Consider the following 18006-nt stretch of genomic DNA (forward strand, 5'->3'; position numbering starts at 1 on the left):
GGCTTGACTGTGCTTCCGAGCTGTGGATCCTGGACAGTGCTGCGGATCGTGGGGCGCAGGAGAGGGACGCTGAATCCAAAGGCCCAAGTCTGGAAACCGAAAGCCAACTTCCCAACTTCGCTCTGCCGGCGCGTTTGGGGAGATTTGGGCCTCTCTGATTTTTTTGGATCACTGGGTCAATCAGTCAGCCAATGCCTCGGGAGAAGTTTAATTAAGCTCAGATCGCGGGCGCGAGCTGCCAGAGGTCTCCCTGGCCGACCGGCCCCGCCCCCCGCACATCTGGTGAAAAGCTCCCCCTCCGCCCTTTGGGGCGGGGCCGCAGCCCGCGCATGCGCGTCGGCCCGGTTCCCGGCGCCCCGCAGCAGGACTCAACTCCCAGAACAGCGTTGCAAACTGTTGCATCAGACAGCAAGCAGCCGGTCGGGCCGCCAGGGTTTCTAGGAAGATAGGAAGGGTTTGAGATCCTCTGTGGTCGCCTGGGAGCTTTGGCTGTCACTCACGGTGTTTACATGCCGGTAACACGATCCCCTAAAATATCAAGCTTGCACCCGTCAAAGGAGGGCCATAGCCACAGGTGAAATTCCCTGAACGCCATTGCTACTGTCCTCACTCCACGCCCTGACCCAGGCGGGACTAACTGAACTGGACTTGATCTGCTTTATTAATGGCAAGGGCCTGAAGGAATGAGCTGGGTTCGATTTCTCTTCCCAAGTACAAGAATGCCCCCTGAGGAATTTCTCACTCTGTGAAAGTGCAGAACTAATTTCCCCTGACAAGTGCTATTGCCGGTTCCCAAAAGGGTTTGGAAAGATCCCAGCAGAAATGTTCAGTGGTTTCCAAATCTCTTTACCCCAGCAGCTGGACACACAGACCCTGAGCTAGGAGCCCCTTTGGGCATCCAGAACTTGGTGGTGGGTGGACACACGTCCTTGATACATAGGTCTTCCTTTTGTCATATCTCAGGCCCCTTGTTATGAAGACTTTGGATATTAGCCAGAAAATGCACAACTACAAATTCATGCACACATATATATTGAGCAGCACACATATACAATGAGTTCTCTGGGTCCAAATGGCTTTAGCAACTCAGGTCAGTGGAAAAGTCTTCCTTATGTTCCCTCACTCTTCTGGCCTCTGGGCCATTCTTCCTCAAAGAGAGAAAATAATGCTGTATCTAGAAGGGATAGGACAAGCTAAGCAGGTGGGTGGGATATTCAAGAAGAATAAGAGCACTGATTTGGAATCTAGTTTTTAAAGGGATTTTCAAGGACATAATCCGAATCCCATGGCTCAATCCTCTTTTTTTTTTTTTTCTGGAATGGGTCAAGACCAAGATCATTCAGTATTAAATGGATTTTCCAGAAAGACAAAAACTGGCAATTTACCTTGAGCATTCTGCTTCTTTAGGGTGTTGATGGTGAAAGTCTATTCCCTGTGAATAATTTTGAGAACTGAAACAGGCCTAGTGTCTTCCTTCCCCTTCATTATTATCAGTGGATCCTAAGATTCAAAAAAGAAAAGACCCAAAAGACTTATAAACATTATTCAATGCGTCCCTTGCCAGACAGTCACTGTTGTTTGTTTTAGCCAGCATTTTCCTGTGAACACTGGAGTATTATGTCACTATGGGATTTTCATTGTAATAGATGTTTCATAAATATGACCTGAATTATTTCAGTTGTCACAAACAGTGTTCTTATGAACAGAAGGAAAGCCAACTAGGAAAGGATGGGAAGGCATTGGCAGATCCTGGAGCTAGAACATTCCCAAGTTCTGTTCCTGAAGATCCATCAGGATCCAAACCTGCCAAATGGGTACCCGCAAGGTGGGGTTCTAAAGTCAGCAGGTATGGTCTCAGGAAGCTGCCCGGAGCAGATAGAATGTCAGATGTGTCTGGTCAGGCGTGGTGGCTCATGCCTGTAATCCTAGCACTTGGGAGGCGGGCGGATCACCTAAGGTCGGGAGTTCGAGACCAGCCTGACCAAAATGAAGAAACCCTGTCTCTACTAAAAATGCAAAATTAGCCGGGCCTGGTGGTGCATGCTTGTAATCCCAGCTACTCGGGAGGCTGAGGCAGGAGAATCCCTTGAACCCAGGAGGCCGAGGTTGTGGTGAGCTGAGATGGCACCATTGCACTCCAGCCTGGGCAACAAGAGTGAAATTCCATTTCAAAAAAAAAAGTGTCTGAGTAGTTGTTCCGCATGGAGAAGCAAGTCAGTTACTATGGTGGAGCCAAACCTGAAAGTTGGAGCCATGAAGAAAGGCACCAGGTGGAGGTGGGAACAGGAGCCCATGAGCTCATGCTAGGTTCTCTGCTGTCCTCCCAGCACCTACATATAATGGGCTCTCAATACATGTTTGTGGAGTGAAGGTACTGAAAGAAGGAGGGAAGAAGAAGCAGACTGAGGAAAGGGCAAAGAAGTCCAGTAATTTTGCAGGAGGCCACCTGGGATGGCCAGGGTATTGGGCGAAGAGGGGAATTCTTCCAGTTTAAAGGCATAAGGCAATACAGTCAGAACTATTAAGTGATAAGTCCCATGACTTGGTTTTCCTCGTTTGGAAAAACCTCCAGTTGGTGGTTCCAGAGCTGAGCAGTCATTCTACTTCACCAAGCCTAGTGACATCATCACCTATTGCCTCACCTTGACTGAATTTCCCGAGCAAATTTCTGGAAAAGGGAGGGGTCTGAGGAGTGACTGAGATCTAGAGGACAGGAATATCACCCCAGAAGCAACACTTCAAAACCATAAGCAGGCTGGGCATGGTGGCTGATGCCTGTAATCCCAGCACTTTGGGAGGCTGACGTGGGCGGATCACCTGAAGTCAGGAGTTCGAGACCAGACTGGCCAACAAGGTGAAACCCCATCTTTACTAGAAATACAAAAATTAGCCTGGTGTGGTGGCAGATGCCTGTAATCCCACCTATTCAAGAGGCTGAGGCAGGAGAATCACTTGAACCCAGGAAGCAGAGGTTGCAGTGAGTTAAGATTGTGCCATTACACTCCAGCCTGGGCTATAAGAGTGAGACTCCGTCTCAAAAAATAAATAATAATAATAATAAATAAAACCATAAGCAACGTGGTAGCCCAGATGGTCAGATGATACAAGCATGTACTAAAAGGGTGATTTGTTTTACACATTCATTGGGCTCTCACAGATTTTAGACACTATACCAAGCCCAGACCCAGACAAAGCTTCTGCCCTAAGGGCTTATGATCTAAATTCCTTGTGGAAAGTCTGTTTTTGAAATGTTTAAGGCATCTCATTTAATCCTCATTTCCATTTCAAGTCATGTACCTCCTTCCTGAGAAACCCACCACATTTTAAGTTTGTAGCTGGCTTTCCTTCTGTTTTTGCTATTTATGTGCCAATTTAAAGGGTGGGGAGAGCCACATTAATTTTAAAATAAAACACAAATAGCAAAATGAGGCTTGGTTAAAGGAAAAACCACAAAAGGGATTTTTTTTTCTTTCTCCCATACTTTTCAGATTTTCCTAGAACAACCTTTATTTTCTCAGAGCCCAGACATAGAAAGTGAGTGGGCCTCTCCGGATGCTCTTCCAAGCTAAAGCCAAAAGCCTCATTCTTATTCTCTCCTTGCACCTTTAGGTTTTGTTTTTCTGTTCAACATCTGAGTCCCACATTGGGGACTCAAACTGGTCAAGCCTCCCATGACATGTGGTATTTCTATGCACTCTCAGCGTAGATTTTGATTTGTTTTTCATGATTTGCATCTTACCTCCTCTGTTCAGTTGTTTCAGCGTGTACCTTCTGGGTGATGAGAACACAGCTTTAAAGTCAGACACTCCTGGGAAGAATCCCAGCTTTGCCACTTACCAGCCTTGTGACCTCATCCATCAAACAGCAATCATCATCCACACCTCTTAGGGCTGTAGTGAGGATTAATGAGTCAAAGCACATAAAGGGCTCAGCGCAAAAGTAGCACTCTGTACTCGGTAGCTATTATGAAAATAGATCCTTTCATCTATGTGCGCCTACTTAACCAACCCTCCCCGTACCAACCGTATTTTGGAGAAGAGAAAAATTAGTCATTTATTCCAAGTAGATGATTTATCCCTATTTTAAATCACCAGAGGGCGAGAAGGGGAGGCAAGGCTGAATTTGACTTGCAGACATCTAGGCCTTTTAATGGGATGGGAATCAGTGTCCGCGCCTCTCAGCAGATGACAAAACCCGCTGTGCAGGGACTGGGGAAGTCTTGAAGGCCGGTGGTGGGATGGCAGGAACACAGAAGATGGGGAAAAGTGGTCAGGGAAAGCAGGTCCAGGGCTGAAATGGTGGGCCTGAGGGATGGTAGCCCCCAGGAAGGGAAGCTTCTTGCTTCGGGGTTCTGAGTCCAGGCGTCTGCAGGCCGACGTCAGCCTGCCCCGAGGTCCCAGTGACAGTGAGATCCAAGGCGTGTGCGGCAGCGCCCTCTGCCGGCCGCGCGGGGCAGGCGCCCAGCCCAGAGCCCGGCCCTGCAGTTCTGCAATCCGGACTCCAGATCCCTCTGGCTGCCTCCGCCCCCGCTCCATCCCGACTGAGGACCGCGGACCCGTACCCGACTAGATTCCCGGAGACGCCTCCCTATCCTACGCCTTCGGGCTGAGCAGGGACGATGCCCAGACACACCCAATTCACCAGCGGATCGGAGGCCGCAGGAACCCATCCAAACCCGGCAGGGGCTGCGCCTCTGGGACCCAGGGCCAGACCCTGCTGGGCTGTCGGAAGTGGCATCGCCTATGGCCAAGACCGCGGGTTCTGCTTACAGAAAGGAGCCCTGGGTTCGCTTTCTGTCTCGTCCATTTTCCAGCTAGGTGACCTTGGGCAAGGTATTATACTTAAATTTCCATGTGCCTTAGTTGCCTCATCTTTAAGATGGAGAGAAGGATCCCGTCCTTAGTGGGTTGACATGAGGATGGCATGGGGTCCGACAGCCGGGGTTGGAATTCTGGCACTGACATCAGCTAGCTGTGTGCCCTGGGGCAATTTACTTAACCTCTCTGTGCCCGGGTTTCCTGCAAAATAGGGATAATAATGGTACTTACCTCCGAGGGTTGTTGCCTGCAAAGCGCTTAACACAGTACCTGGCACAGAGTAAGCGCTCAATAAATGGTGGCTACTATGGCTGTGGTCGTTATTATTGTTCCTAAAGGCGCTGAGCACACGAGTGGAGCTCTAGCTGGCGGCTATTATTAGTCTCTTTCTTAGGTCCGGCTATTTCTTTCCGGGCATTGTTCAAATCTTTTACCAAGAGCTCGCGTCCTTATCAGTAGCCGAAGGACAGCCGGCCTTCCAGAGTTTGGAAAGATCGAGGTTCCCCCGGAGGAGGGCCAAGGACGCGGCCGCGGGCTGCCGGGACCGGGACCTCCCGGAGGAAGCCCGCGCCGCGCAGCCTCCGCCAGGGCCTCCAAGAGCGCGTCAGAGCCGCAGTGACGTTGCCGGGCCTGCACGTGCGGGGAGCCTGGAGGGGGCCGGGAGGGCAGGAGGTCGGGCCGCTGGCAGGAGGTGCCTCGGGCCGCGCTGGGACCCTGCCCTCCGAGGCTGCCAGAAAAGCTGCGGGAAGGCCCGGCCTGGGTCCGCTGTTCCGCGCCTGCTCGCGCGGGGTGCGCTCGGGGCGCCGCCTGCCTGCAGCCCCGCGAGGAGGCCAGAGATGCCGACGCCCGCTCCGGTCCCCGGGGCCCGCTCAGCCTGGCCGGGGGGAGCTGAATCCCCGGCAGCCACGCGGCGTCGGCGTGGTCCTTTGCGCCCAGTCCTTCTCGACCCCCCACCCGCCCCATCCCATTCCTCGCCGCCCCCCAGCGACTCCCTCCGTTTCTTCCCCCTCAGCCCTCCGTCCGGACCAGCTCGTTTGCTGTCAGCGGTGGAGAGCCACTCTCAAGAGGCACCTCCCACCTCCCGCTCCCCGCCTGCAGCCCGGGCGCGCCCATCCTATCGCCCTCCCGACAGCTCCACGCGGTTGGCCCCGCGCGCACCGCCACTCGCCGCGTGTTGACCCGATTATTGTCCATCGCAGAGATGGCGCGACCGCCCAGCCCCTCGTCCCGACGCCTCGCCTTCCCTCCTGAACACTTCTCCAGGCACTCTGCACTCCATCCTCGCTCCCACTTCATCCAGACCTCCCCGGCGCCCCGCCCCCCTTGGCTGTTGACACATTCCGCTCAAAGGTCTCCCCTGCACGCCTGTCTTCTTCAAATCCTTCCTCCTCGCTCTGCCAGAACAGCCACCTGCAACCTCTGTTTGGCCATGCCTCTCGGCTTGGGGCCGCCCCGTCTTCATGGACGCCCTAGTCTGCCATTTTCTACCCCACGCCTCCCGAGCTAGGCTCGGAGGCTGGAGCCCGCTGGGGCCACACTCTTGAGGGTCCTCAGGTCTTTGCTGCGGTTAGGCCCTATCCAGGGAATTTTCCCTTTCCTCCCTTCTGCCCCTCCCCCTCCCCCTACCGGCTTCCTCTTACTCATCCTCCAGAACTCAAGATGTGAGTCACCTTTTCAAGAACGCCCTCCCTGTTCTGCTATCTGGCCGAGTGAAGTGTCCCTGGGCCGCTTGCTGATTTTGTCATATTTAGGGGAGAGGCTTGACCCTTCAGGATGGCCTGTGGGGTCCTACGTGGTCTGTGCACACCCCCTTCGCCTCCCTTCCCCTCAACTTCAGCTCCTTACTTCCTCTGCTCTGGCCACACAGGGGGTCTCAGTCCCTGGCCCCTACCTCACCTTCCCAGTCCAGCACAGGCTTCCCAGCCTCTTAGCACAGGCTTCTCTGCCTGAAACACCTTGCTGCCCTTCCTCTTCTACTCAATTTTCAGCTGTCATCTTAAGTAAAACTCAATTCGTCTGAGAAGGCTTCCCTGACCCACCCACCCCCAACTCAGTGGAATTCGCCTTTAATAGGTCAAAGTGTAATTCAAAAAAATTTAAAGCATACCAAAAAACTACAGCGAATAATATAATTAATCACTATTCTGTGTGCCTTCCCCTCCCCCAGCCACGTCTTTGTCAAAGCTTAACATTTGCTCTATTTTCTTCAGATCTTTTTTAAAGGATATAAAACCTCACAGATCTAGTCTTCTGAACTCATTTCTGTCCCTCCCCTATGGTAATCACTTTCTGCCTTTGAGTTTTATCATTCCTATGCATGCTTTTGTATTTTTGCTACATATATTTGTGCCTGTAAGCACTTTACAGAATTGTTTGGTATGTTTTTAAACTCTGAAGAAATAGCATTATACTGAGTATATAATTGTGCAACTTGCTTTTTTCACCCAGCAGTATAATCTTGAAATGTGTTCACATGGATACACGTAGCTCTAGATTATGCAATTTTCACTTCCTATTCGGGTCCCATTATATGAGTTCACCATACTTTATTTACCAATGTCCTTCTGAAGGACATTCAACTTATTTTTAATTTTTTTTCGTTAGAAACAATATTGTGATTAGTAATTTTTATACCCATCCCCTTGTGTGAAAGTAAGTCTTCCAGTAGCCACTTCGGTGCAGAATTGCTGGATTCAAGGCAGGGGAACTGGCAGCTTTACTCAGCATGACTAAAAGTTTTTTCAAAGTGGTTTTACCATTCACAGTCTGATAGCAATATATGGGAGTTCCCATGCTTGGCATCCTCAACAACGTTTGGTATTGTCAGACTTCAAAATTTTTGCCAAGCTGATGGGTGTGAAATGGCCTTTCAGTGTTTTAATTTGCAATTCCCTGTTAACAAGTGAGACTGAGCACATTTTCATTTGTTTGTTGGCTATTTCCTCATTTTTAAGTTGCTCATTGGTTTATTTGACAGTGCTTCTGTTAGATTATCTCTTACTATGAGTAGGAGTTCTTTATATATTCTGAGTACTAATCCTCTGTCAGGCTGTGGCCCATCTGGTGTCTTTTATTGCACTCAATTGCAATTTTAAGCATGTATAATTATTTGATTAATGTCTGACTTTCTTATTAGATGGTAAGCACCAAGAGAAGAAGAACTATCCACTGCAACTAGTGCAGTGTCTAACACATACCAGGAACTCAATAAATACTTCTGGACTGAATTGTATTGACATTATTATTATTATTATTATTATATGTTTGCCTCTTCAGCTGTCACCCTCAATGTCCCACAAGGCTATCAACTCCTTGAGAGTGATATTTTATTCATCTTTGTATCTCCAACACCTATCATAACACAACACATCTGGCACATTGTGTATACCTAATACTTTTTAATTAATTTCCTTTGAACTTTCTCTTCTTTCACCTTTCTCCTCATCCCATCTTCTATCTCTGAACCCAGTTATATTACCTATACAATTAATGATAAAGACCTCCTAGGGTGTTGGTGAGAATCACCCGATACAGTGGATGTGTTAAGTAGAGCAGTGCTTGGCACATAGTTGGTGCTCAATAAGCAGTGACTTTCAGTATTTCTACAACAATCATTTTGGTGACTAAAGATACACTCTGCTTAATTTTAACAGACAAAGTTCTTTTAGAGAGAGAATAAAAGTGAACCTTCTAAAGATCTGGTGACCATTTTTTTCCCCGTTATTGGCATTTGACCCACAATATAAGGCTCAGTCCCAACGTGATCTCTGAAAAGCATCAAATATCATTCTTCTCCTTTTCTTTTATAAATTCCAGAAATATCAAAGGCATATGAACCATACATAGAATTCAAACCTTTAAGTAGAAACACATAAAGGCCAATTCCAAGTCTTTGGCCAGAAGTTGGAGAGCAGAAACGAGGTCTGTCAGGGATACTAGAGGTGGGATTTAGTGGCTGCAGCCGAGGACAAAAGCAGAATTCTTACCTCTGTTTCCAACATCTGTCATTGATTGTGTGACTTTTGACCTATTTATAAAATGAAAATAATAATTCTTGCTTTTTCTAGACGTTGAAATTCACTAATGAGTCATTTGAAAATGCTTTGAGACCCTCAACGTGAAAGGCAGTTTGAGTATATTTAAACATAGCTCCTCCAAGGTAGATGGGCCAGCAACATCTGTCCCTACCACGCAGGAACATGATCTCTATTCTGCCAGACAGGGAGGCCCAGGAAGGTGGATTTTGTTTGCCCAGAGTTGTAAGTTACCAACAAGCAGGGGAAAAACCCAAGAGGGAAGTCCTCCTTCTGTGCACGAACCCCCTTCACCTGCGGCCTGACTTTCGCAGGAATGATAAATCTCAGGGCAGCCTCATTTGATCAAGATGTAATACTAGGCAGAGGCCTGTCATCTCTAGGGTTTCAGCTTCGCGGAAGGAAAGCAGGTGGCTGCACTGGGTCTGTTGCAACGTGAGCCCACCAGAGAGAACAATTAACGCAGTGACCGCTGGCAGCCGCCTCTCCCCAGAAGGGCCGAAAGGAGCTTTGCTGAGAGATGTAACAGGAGAAGGTGGGCTGAACCCAGAAAGCCCCTCTGGAGGCTGACCTTCTCCTCAACTCAGAGACCTACAAAAGAGCCAGGAAAAGCAGTAGAGATGGCTGTTTGACAACTCCATGTCGTAGCGTCCTAGGGTTAAGCTGACCCCTACTGCCTTGGGAACCAGCAACAACCCTGGAGCTAGAAGACCAGGCTTTGAAATCCAACTGTGAAACTTACTAGCTGTGCAATTTGGTCACTAACCCTCTGCGACTGAGTGCCTCAACTGTGGGTATCATAAGAACACCCACCCATCAAGGTTGTTAAGGAAGATTAAATGAGAAAAGGTAGGTGATAGTGTACCACACAGGGAAGGGGCTCCGTCATTACTTATTAAACAGATTCAAACACTAAAAACTCATTTAAGACTGAGCACAGCTCCCTCCCTTAAACATTTTTTTTTTTTATTCTTAAAGCAATGCTTGAACATGATAAAACAAAAACAGAAACAAAAGCCACAACAGCACGAAATGGGACGCAGTGAAAAACAAACATCTCTCCCATGGGAAACCCTTGTCACCCATTTCTCTTCCCCTGGTGGCAATAAATGTTACCAGGTTCTGGTGAATCTTTCCGAAGATATTCTATGGATATACATAAAGGATCTATGTAGGTTTTAAACTGTGCCTCTTTTTATACAGCTAACATGCTCTGTACATTCTTCTTAGAGTTTGCATTTTACCCCCACTTAATGTAGCTTGGAACTAATTCCATGTAAATTTATATAAAGCTACGTCATTCTTTTTGAGGCCGCAGGGTGTTACACTGCATTTATTTACCAGTCCTCTACTGGTGGACATTTAGGTTTTTATTAGTTTTCTGTGTCAGCTGTAACAAATTGCCATGAATTCAGTGCCTTAAAACAATACAAATCTATGATCTCACAGTTCTGCAGTTCAAAAGTCTGAAATGAGACTTGCTGGGCTAAAATCAAGTTATCTGCAAGACTGTGTTCCCTCCTGGAGACTCTAGGTGAGAATCTGTTTTCTTGTGCTTTGCAGCTTCTGGGACACCTGCATTCCTTGGCTTGTAGCCCCTTCCTCTGTCTTCAAAACCAGCAACAATAGGTTGAGTTTTTCCTCCCATCACATCACTCTAACTCTCCTTTTCTACCTCACTCTCCCACTTTTTTTTTTTTTTTGAGATGGAATCTCATTCTGTTGCCCAGGCTGGAGTGCAGTGGCGTGATCTTGGCTCACTGCACCTCCATCTCCCAGGTTCAAGCAATTCTGCCTCAGCCTCCCGAGTGGCTGTGATTACAGGTGCCCGCCACCACACCCAGCTAATTTTTGTATTTTTAGTAGAGATGGGGTTTCACTGTGTTGGCCAGGCTGGTCTTGAACTCCCGACCTCAGATGATCTGCCCACCTCAGCCTCCCAAAGTGCTGGGATTATAGGCATGAGCCACCGTGCTCAGCCTCTCCCTCTTCCACTTTTAAGAACCCTTGTGATTGCACTGGGCTAACCCTGATAACCCAGGATAATCTCCCTATTTTAAAGTCATCTGTTTAGCAACTGTAATTCCATCCACAACTTTAAGTCCCTTTCCCATGTAACATAGCATATTCACAGGTTCTGGGGATTAGGCTATGGACATTTTTGAGGGGCTATTACTGTGTCTACCAAAAGATTATTTCTTATCTTTTGCTATTACAACAGAACTGATGAATATCATTATATAAACGTTGTTTCTACCTGTGAGTCTATATGAAAGATAAATTCTTAGAAGTGGACTTACCTGGGTAAAAAAAATGTGTTTTATTAAAATGTTTGGTATACTGAGAGTGACACTGTAAAAAAATTTTTTTGGTAGGTAGGTATTGTCAAATTTTGCTCCAATGAAATGGGGTTGTAGCAATTTACACAACTACCACCAATATATAATACCATTTTTTTTGTTTTAATCAGTAGTCTTTATTTTTATTTTTATTTTTTTGTTTTTAAAATGTGCTTTATTGGAACTTTTATTTATTTTATTTTATTTATTGTATTCTGTTTTTAATTTTCTTTAAGTTCTGGGATACATGTGCAGAATGCGCAGGTTTGTTACATAGGTATACATGTGCCATGGTGGTTTGCTGCCCCTATTAACCCGTCATCTAGGTTTTAAGCCCTGCGTGAATTAGATATTTGTCCTAATGCTCCTCCTCCCCTTGCCCCCCACCCCCCACCTTTATTTATTTTTTTTGGCAGTTTTATGTTAACAGAAAATTGATCAGAAAGTACAGAGAGTTCCTGTACACCTCCCCCTCCCCCCTATAGTTTCCTCAATTATTTACATCTTTTATTAGTGTGGTACATTTGCTATAATTGATGAACCGATGCTGATACATTGTGATTAACAGAAGTCCATAGCTTACATTAAGGCTGTTTCTCAGTGGTGTACATTCTGTGGGTTTTGACAAATGTATAAAAGACATGTATCTACCATTACAGTATCATACAGAATAGTTTCACTGTCCTAAAAATCTCCTGTTCCAACTATTTATTCCTCCCTCTCTCCCCACTGCAACCCCTGACAATAACAGATTCTTTTTTTTTTTTTGGGATGGAGTCCTGTTCTGTCACCAGGCTGGAGTACAGTGGCGCAATCTCAGCTCACTGCAACCTCAGCCTCCCGAGTAGCTAGGACTACAGGCATGCTCCACCATGCCCAGCTAATTTTTGTATTTTTAGTAGAGACAGGGTTTCACGATGTTGGCCAGGATGGTCTCGATCTCTTGACCTTGTGATCCACCCGCCTTGGCCTTCCAAAGTGCTGGGATTACAGGCATGTGCTTCCGCTCCCTGCCAATAACAAATTTTTTTATTGTCTTCATACTTTTGCCTTTTCCACAATGTCGTATAGTTGGAATTATACAGAATATAGCTTTTTTTTTTTAGCCGGGCGCCGTGGCTCACGCCTGTAATCCCAGCACTTTGGGAGGCTGAGGCGGGCGGATCACAAGGTCAGGAGATCAAGACCATCCTGGCTAACATGGTGAAACCCCGTCTCTACTAAAAAATACAAAAAATTAGCCGGGCTCGGTGGTGGGAGTCTGTAGTCCCAGCTACTCCGGAGGCTGAGGCAGGAGAATGGCATGAACGTGGGAGGCGGAGCTTGCAGTGAGCCGAGATTGTGCCACTGCACCCCAGTCTGGGCGATAGCGAGACTCCATCTCAAAAAAAAAAAAAAAAAAAAGATAGGCTTCTTTCACTTATCAATGTGCATTTAAGTTTACTCTGTCTTTTTGTGGCTTGTTAGCTCCTTTCTTTTTAGCACTGAATAATATTCCATTGTCTGGATGACCATAGTTTTTTAATCCAGTAACCTACTGAAAGACATCTTGGTTGTTTCCAAGATTAAGCAATGATGAATATAGCTGCTATGAACATCCCCATGCAGATTTTTGTGTGGACCTAAATTTTCAACCGTAGGGCCAGTTTTTTTTCTCTTCACTTTTCTTTTCTTTTCTTTTTTTTGAGATGGAGTCTTGCTTTGTCACCCAGGCTGGAGTTCTGTGGCACAATCTCAGCTCACTGCAACCTCTGCCTCCCGGGTTCCAGCGATTCTTCTGCCTCAGCCTCCCAAGTAGCTGGGATTACAGTTGTGCACCTCCACGCCCAGCTAATTTTTGTATTTTTAGTAGAGATGGGGTTTCGCCATGTTGGCCAGATGGTCTCGAACTCCTGACCTCAAGTGATCCGCCTGCCTTGGCCTCCCAAAGTGCTGGGATTACAGGCGTGAGCCACCACGCCCAGCCCTTTTTTTCACATTTTTGAACATGCAGTTTTTTAGCAAACTTGTTTTATTTTGGCCAATCTGATAGATGAAAAATGGTATCTAGTTGTTTTAATAAGCATTAATTATGAATGAAGTTGGACATCTTTTCATATTTTTATTTTTATTTCTAGAAATGGTCTGTTTAGGTTTATTTTTCTTTTGGTTAGTTTTTTCTTAGGGATACATGCAGCATTTTTATATAATAAGGAAACTGAAAGTTTGTAAAAATGAGGTCATATTTTTATAATTTTTTTCAGTTTGCTATTTGTCTTTTGTTTTTTTCCATGTAGAAATTTGAAACATTTATAAGTCAAATTTATGCATTTTTTTTTCTTTGGGGTTCTTTGTGTTTTGTCTTTCCCACTCTGAGATTTTATAAAACTCACCTGTTTTATCCTAGCATTTTTATAGTTTTACTTTTTACATTTAAGTCCTTCATTCATCTGAAAGGGGCAGATTAAGGTTCCAAATACCACCTTCCCCCATGGATAACTTATCAAGGAATGTTTCGATATAATTTTCAGAATAATAAATCTTTCCTCTTACTTGAAATGCCACCTTTATTATGTACAAAATTCTGGTCAGTAATTGCATCTATTCTGGTCTTTTGTGCTGTTTTGCTTACCAGAGTTTTATATTATGTCTTAAAAAATAACAGCTTTATTAGCCGGGGGCGGTGGCTCACGCCTGTAATCCCAGCACTTTGGGAGGCCAAGACGGGCAGCTCACGAGGTCAAGAGATGAGACCATCCTGGCCAACATGGTGAAACCCCGTCTCTACTAAAAATACAAAAATTAGCTGGGCGTGGTGGCATGTGCCTGTAATCCCAGCTACTCAGGAGGCTGAGGCAGGAGATTCTCTTGAACCTGGGAGTCAGAGATTGCAGTGAGCCAAGATCGCACCACTGCGCTCCAGTCTGGCGACAGAGCGAGACTCCGTCTCAAAAAAAAAAAAAAAAAAAAAAAAATCAGCTTTATTGGGATATAATCCACATATTATAAAATATAAAATTCACCCCTTTAAGTATACGATTCAGTGTTTTTTAGTATATTCACAAAGTTGCACAACTATTACCACGATCTAATTTCACATTTTCATCATCTCATATAAAAACGCGGTACCCATTAGCAGTCACTTCCCATTCCCTCCACAGCCCCTGGCACCCACGATTCTACTTTTGGTTTCTACAGATTTGCCTTTTCTGGGCATTTGGTAAAAGGAGAATACGCCAGGCGCGGTGGCTCACGCCTTTAATCCCAGCACTTTGGGAGGCCGAGGCGGGCAGATCACAAGGTCAGGAGATCGAGACCATCCTGGCCAACACGGTGAAACCCCGTCTCTACTAAAAAATACAAAAAATTAGCCGGGCGTCGTGGCGGGCGCCTGTAGTCCCAGCTGCTCGGGAGGCTGAGGCAGGAGAATGGCGTGAACCCGGGAGGCGGAGGCAGGAGAATGGCGTGAACCCGGGAGGCGGAGCTTGCAGTGAGCCGAGATTGCGCCACTGCTCTCCAGCCTGGGCGACAGACCGAGACTCCCTCTAAAAAAAAAAAAAAAAAAAAAAGGAGAATTATACCACACGTGGCTTTTTGTGACTGGCTTCTTTCACTTAGTGTAATATTTTCAGGGCTCATCCATGTAGTAGCATGAGTCAGTACTTCATTCCTTCTTATTGCTACTTGATATTCCATTGTATAGATCCTACCATGTTATACCACATTTTGCCTCTCCATTTATCAACTGATGGACATCGGGGTTGTTTCCACTTTTTCGCTATTGTGACTCATGCTGCTGTTGAACATTAATCTACATTTTTTGTGTGGACCATATGTTTTCAAATCTCTTGGAGAATATCTGTCTGTCTATCTGTCTGTCTATCTATCTATCTATCTATGTACACACACATACATATTTATATGTATACATATATACATATAAAATTGCTGGGTCATATAATGACTCTTTTTTTTTTTTTTTTTTGGAGACAGAATCTACCTCTGTCACTCAGGCTGGAGTGCAGTGGTGCAATCTTGGTTCACTGCAACTTCTGCCTCCTGGGTTCAAGCGATTTTCATGCCTCAGCCTGCTGAGTAGCTGGGATTACAGCCGTGTGCCACCACACGTAGGTAATTTTTGTATTTTTAGTAGAGATGGGGTTTCACCACGTTGACCAGGCTGGTCTCGAATTCCTGACCTCAAGTGATCCGCCTGCCTGGGCCTCCTAAAGCACTGAGATTATAGGTGTGAGCCACCACACCTATCCTCTATGTTTAACATTTTGAAGAACCAACAACTGCCAGACTGTTTTCCAAAGTAGTGCATAAACTGTTTTTCATTCTCTTTTTCTATTTTGTTTTTGAGACAAGATCTTGCTCTGTCACCCAGGCTGGAGTGGTGTGATCATGACTCACTGCTTTGAGCCTCCCACCTCAGCCTCCTGGGTAGCTGGGACTACAGGCACCTGCCACCACGCCAGGCTAATTTAAAAAAATTTTTTGTAGAGATAGGTTTCATTATGTTGCCCAAGGTGGTCTCAAACTCCTGGGCTCAAGCAATCTGCTACTTCATCCTCCCAAAGTGTTGGGATTACAGGCATGAGCCACCACGCCCTTGGCTGTTTTTCTTTTTGCCTTTTTTTTTGAGACAGAGTCTCGCTCTGTTGCCCAGGCTGGAGTGCAGTGGCATGATCATAGCTCACTGCAACCCCCACCTCCCAGGTTCAAGCGATTCTCGTGTCTCGGCCTCTTGATAAGCTGGGATTACAGGCACGCATCACCATGCCTGGCTAATTTTTGTATCTTTAGTAGAGATAGGGTTTCACCATGTTGCCCAGGCTGGTCTTGAACTCATGACCTCAGGTGATCCACCCACTTCAGCGTCCCAAAGCGCTGGGATTACAGGTGTGAGCCACCATACCCCTGGCTATTTTACATTCTTAACAGCAATGCATGAGGGTTTCAGTTTCTCCATATCCTCCCCAACACTTGGGAATGTTTGTCCCTTCGATTCTAGCCTCCTTGTAGGTGTGAAGTGGTATCTCATTGTAGTTTTGATTGGTATTTTCTAATCACTAATGATGTGGAGCATTTTTTTCCTGTGCTTATTGGCCATTTGTATACCTTACTTAGACAAAAATCTATTCAAACTCTTTGCCCATTTTAAAAGTGGGTTATTTGTCTTTTTGTGGCTAAATTATAAGAGTTCTTTTTATATTCTGACTAGTAGCTCCTTATCAGATATAGGACTTGCAAATATTTTCTCCCATTTTATGAGTATGTGTTTTCACTTTCTCGATGGTGTCCTTTGAGGCACAAGAGTTTTTAACTTTGATGAAATTCAATTTATCTATTTTTTTCTTTTGTTGTTTATGGTTTTGGTGTCATATCCAAGAAACTACAGTATGTTTCAATGTTCAGTAGGTAGTCTATCCTCACTGTCTTTCCCTCCCCACCCCCATATTTTTTTCCTGGCTATTCTTGCATGCTTATTTTTCCATGTGAACTTTAGAATCAGCCTATCTGGTTCCAAAAGCAATTCGTTTAGCATGTTTTAAAAATTGGAATCATTGTAAATACCATGATTTGTGAAACCGACATCTTTACAATAGTACATCTTCCTATTCAAAAGCAGGATATGTCTTTCCATTTATTCGGACTATCAAGTCCCTCAGCAGCATTCAAAGGCATTCTTCTTCCTCTTTTTTTTAGAGACAGGGTCTTGCTCTGTCACCCAGGCTGAAGTGCAGTGTCGCTATCATAGCTCACTGCAGCCTCTAACTCCTGGGCTCAAGCGATCCTCCTGCTAAGACACTCCTCTTATATATTTAGCACATCTTTTTTTTTTTTTTTTGAGATGGAGTTTCGCTCTGTCGCCCAGGCTGGAGTGCAGTGGCATGATCTTTGCTCACTGCAACCTCCGCCTCCCGGGTTCAAGTGATTCTCCTGCCTCAGCCTCCCCAGTAGCTGGGATTACAGGCACCCACCACCATGTCCAGCTAATTTTCGTGTTTTTAGTAGGAACGGGGTTTCACCATGTTGGTCAGGCTGGTCTCGAACTCCTGACCTCAGGTGCTCTACCTGCCTCGGCCTCCCAAAGTGCTGGGATTACAGGCGTGAGCCACTGTGCCCGGCCCATTTAGCACATTTGTATTGGTTGTGTTTTGTGTCATCACTCATATGAATGGAAACTTTTACAATATTTCCTAACTGGTTGATTGTATGTAAGAAAGCTACTAACTTTTGTATATCAGTCATATAAACAGTCATCTTATTTTACTGATAATTGACATCTAATTATTTCATTGTGAATTCCTGAATTACCTTAAGTTAGAGGTTTACAGTCATATCATCTAAAGATGATAATTTATCTTTCTCCTTTCCTGTTTTCCTGTATCTTGCTTCTTTCGGTTGTCTAACTGTATAGTATAGGCCAGCACTTCCAGAATAATGTTACGTTTAACATTGTTAGTGGTGTGAGTAGAAATTCTCATTTTGCTCTTGACTCTGGGAAATGCTTCCAGCATTTACAGATTTGCTGAGCCTTTTTTTCTATGGTGCTCTCTTTGTCAGGTTTCATACAGCATTGTGCTGGCTTCATAAAAAGAATTTGGAAATTTTTCTACTTTCTCTTTGCTCTGGAACAATTTAAATAGCAGGTAGAATTCACCCATGAAACCATCTGGACCTGACACTTTTTTTGGGTATTGCTCTTTGAAAATATTCTCAATTTATTCTACAGTATTTGGTAGGTTTATCTTTTGGTGCATGTGTTTTAAAAAACTCTTTTGGAATTAGTTGTAATATTTTCTATTTCCCTAGAAAATCATCTATTCT

The 18006-nt window shown here is 45.5% G+C and overlaps 1 long non-coding RNA gene across 2 annotated transcripts; it reads right to left on the bottom strand.

The window, feature by feature from the left end:
- Positions 1 to 312: 312 nt before the first annotated feature.
- LOC103891811 (uncharacterized) lies at positions 313 to 7227 on the bottom strand. Of its 2 annotated transcripts, XR_010141847.1 has the most exons (4): positions 5976 to 7227; positions 3740 to 5018; positions 1386 to 1500; positions 325 to 1174 (listed from the first exon to the last, which is right to left on the bottom strand). It is a non-coding gene; the product is annotated as an uncharacterized LOC103891811 (long non-coding RNA). The 2 variants fall into 2 exon arrangements; XR_010141846.1 differs by having other exon boundaries at positions 313 to 1174; positions 1386 to 5018.
- Positions 7228 to 18006: the final 10779 nt, after the last annotated feature.

The sequence above is a fragment of the Pongo abelii genome, chromosome 9, assembly GCF_028885655.2.
Source record: "Pongo abelii isolate AG06213 chromosome 9, NHGRI_mPonAbe1-v2.0_pri, whole genome shotgun sequence".
NCBI lineage: Eukaryota > Metazoa > Chordata > Mammalia > Primates > Hominidae > Pongo > Pongo abelii.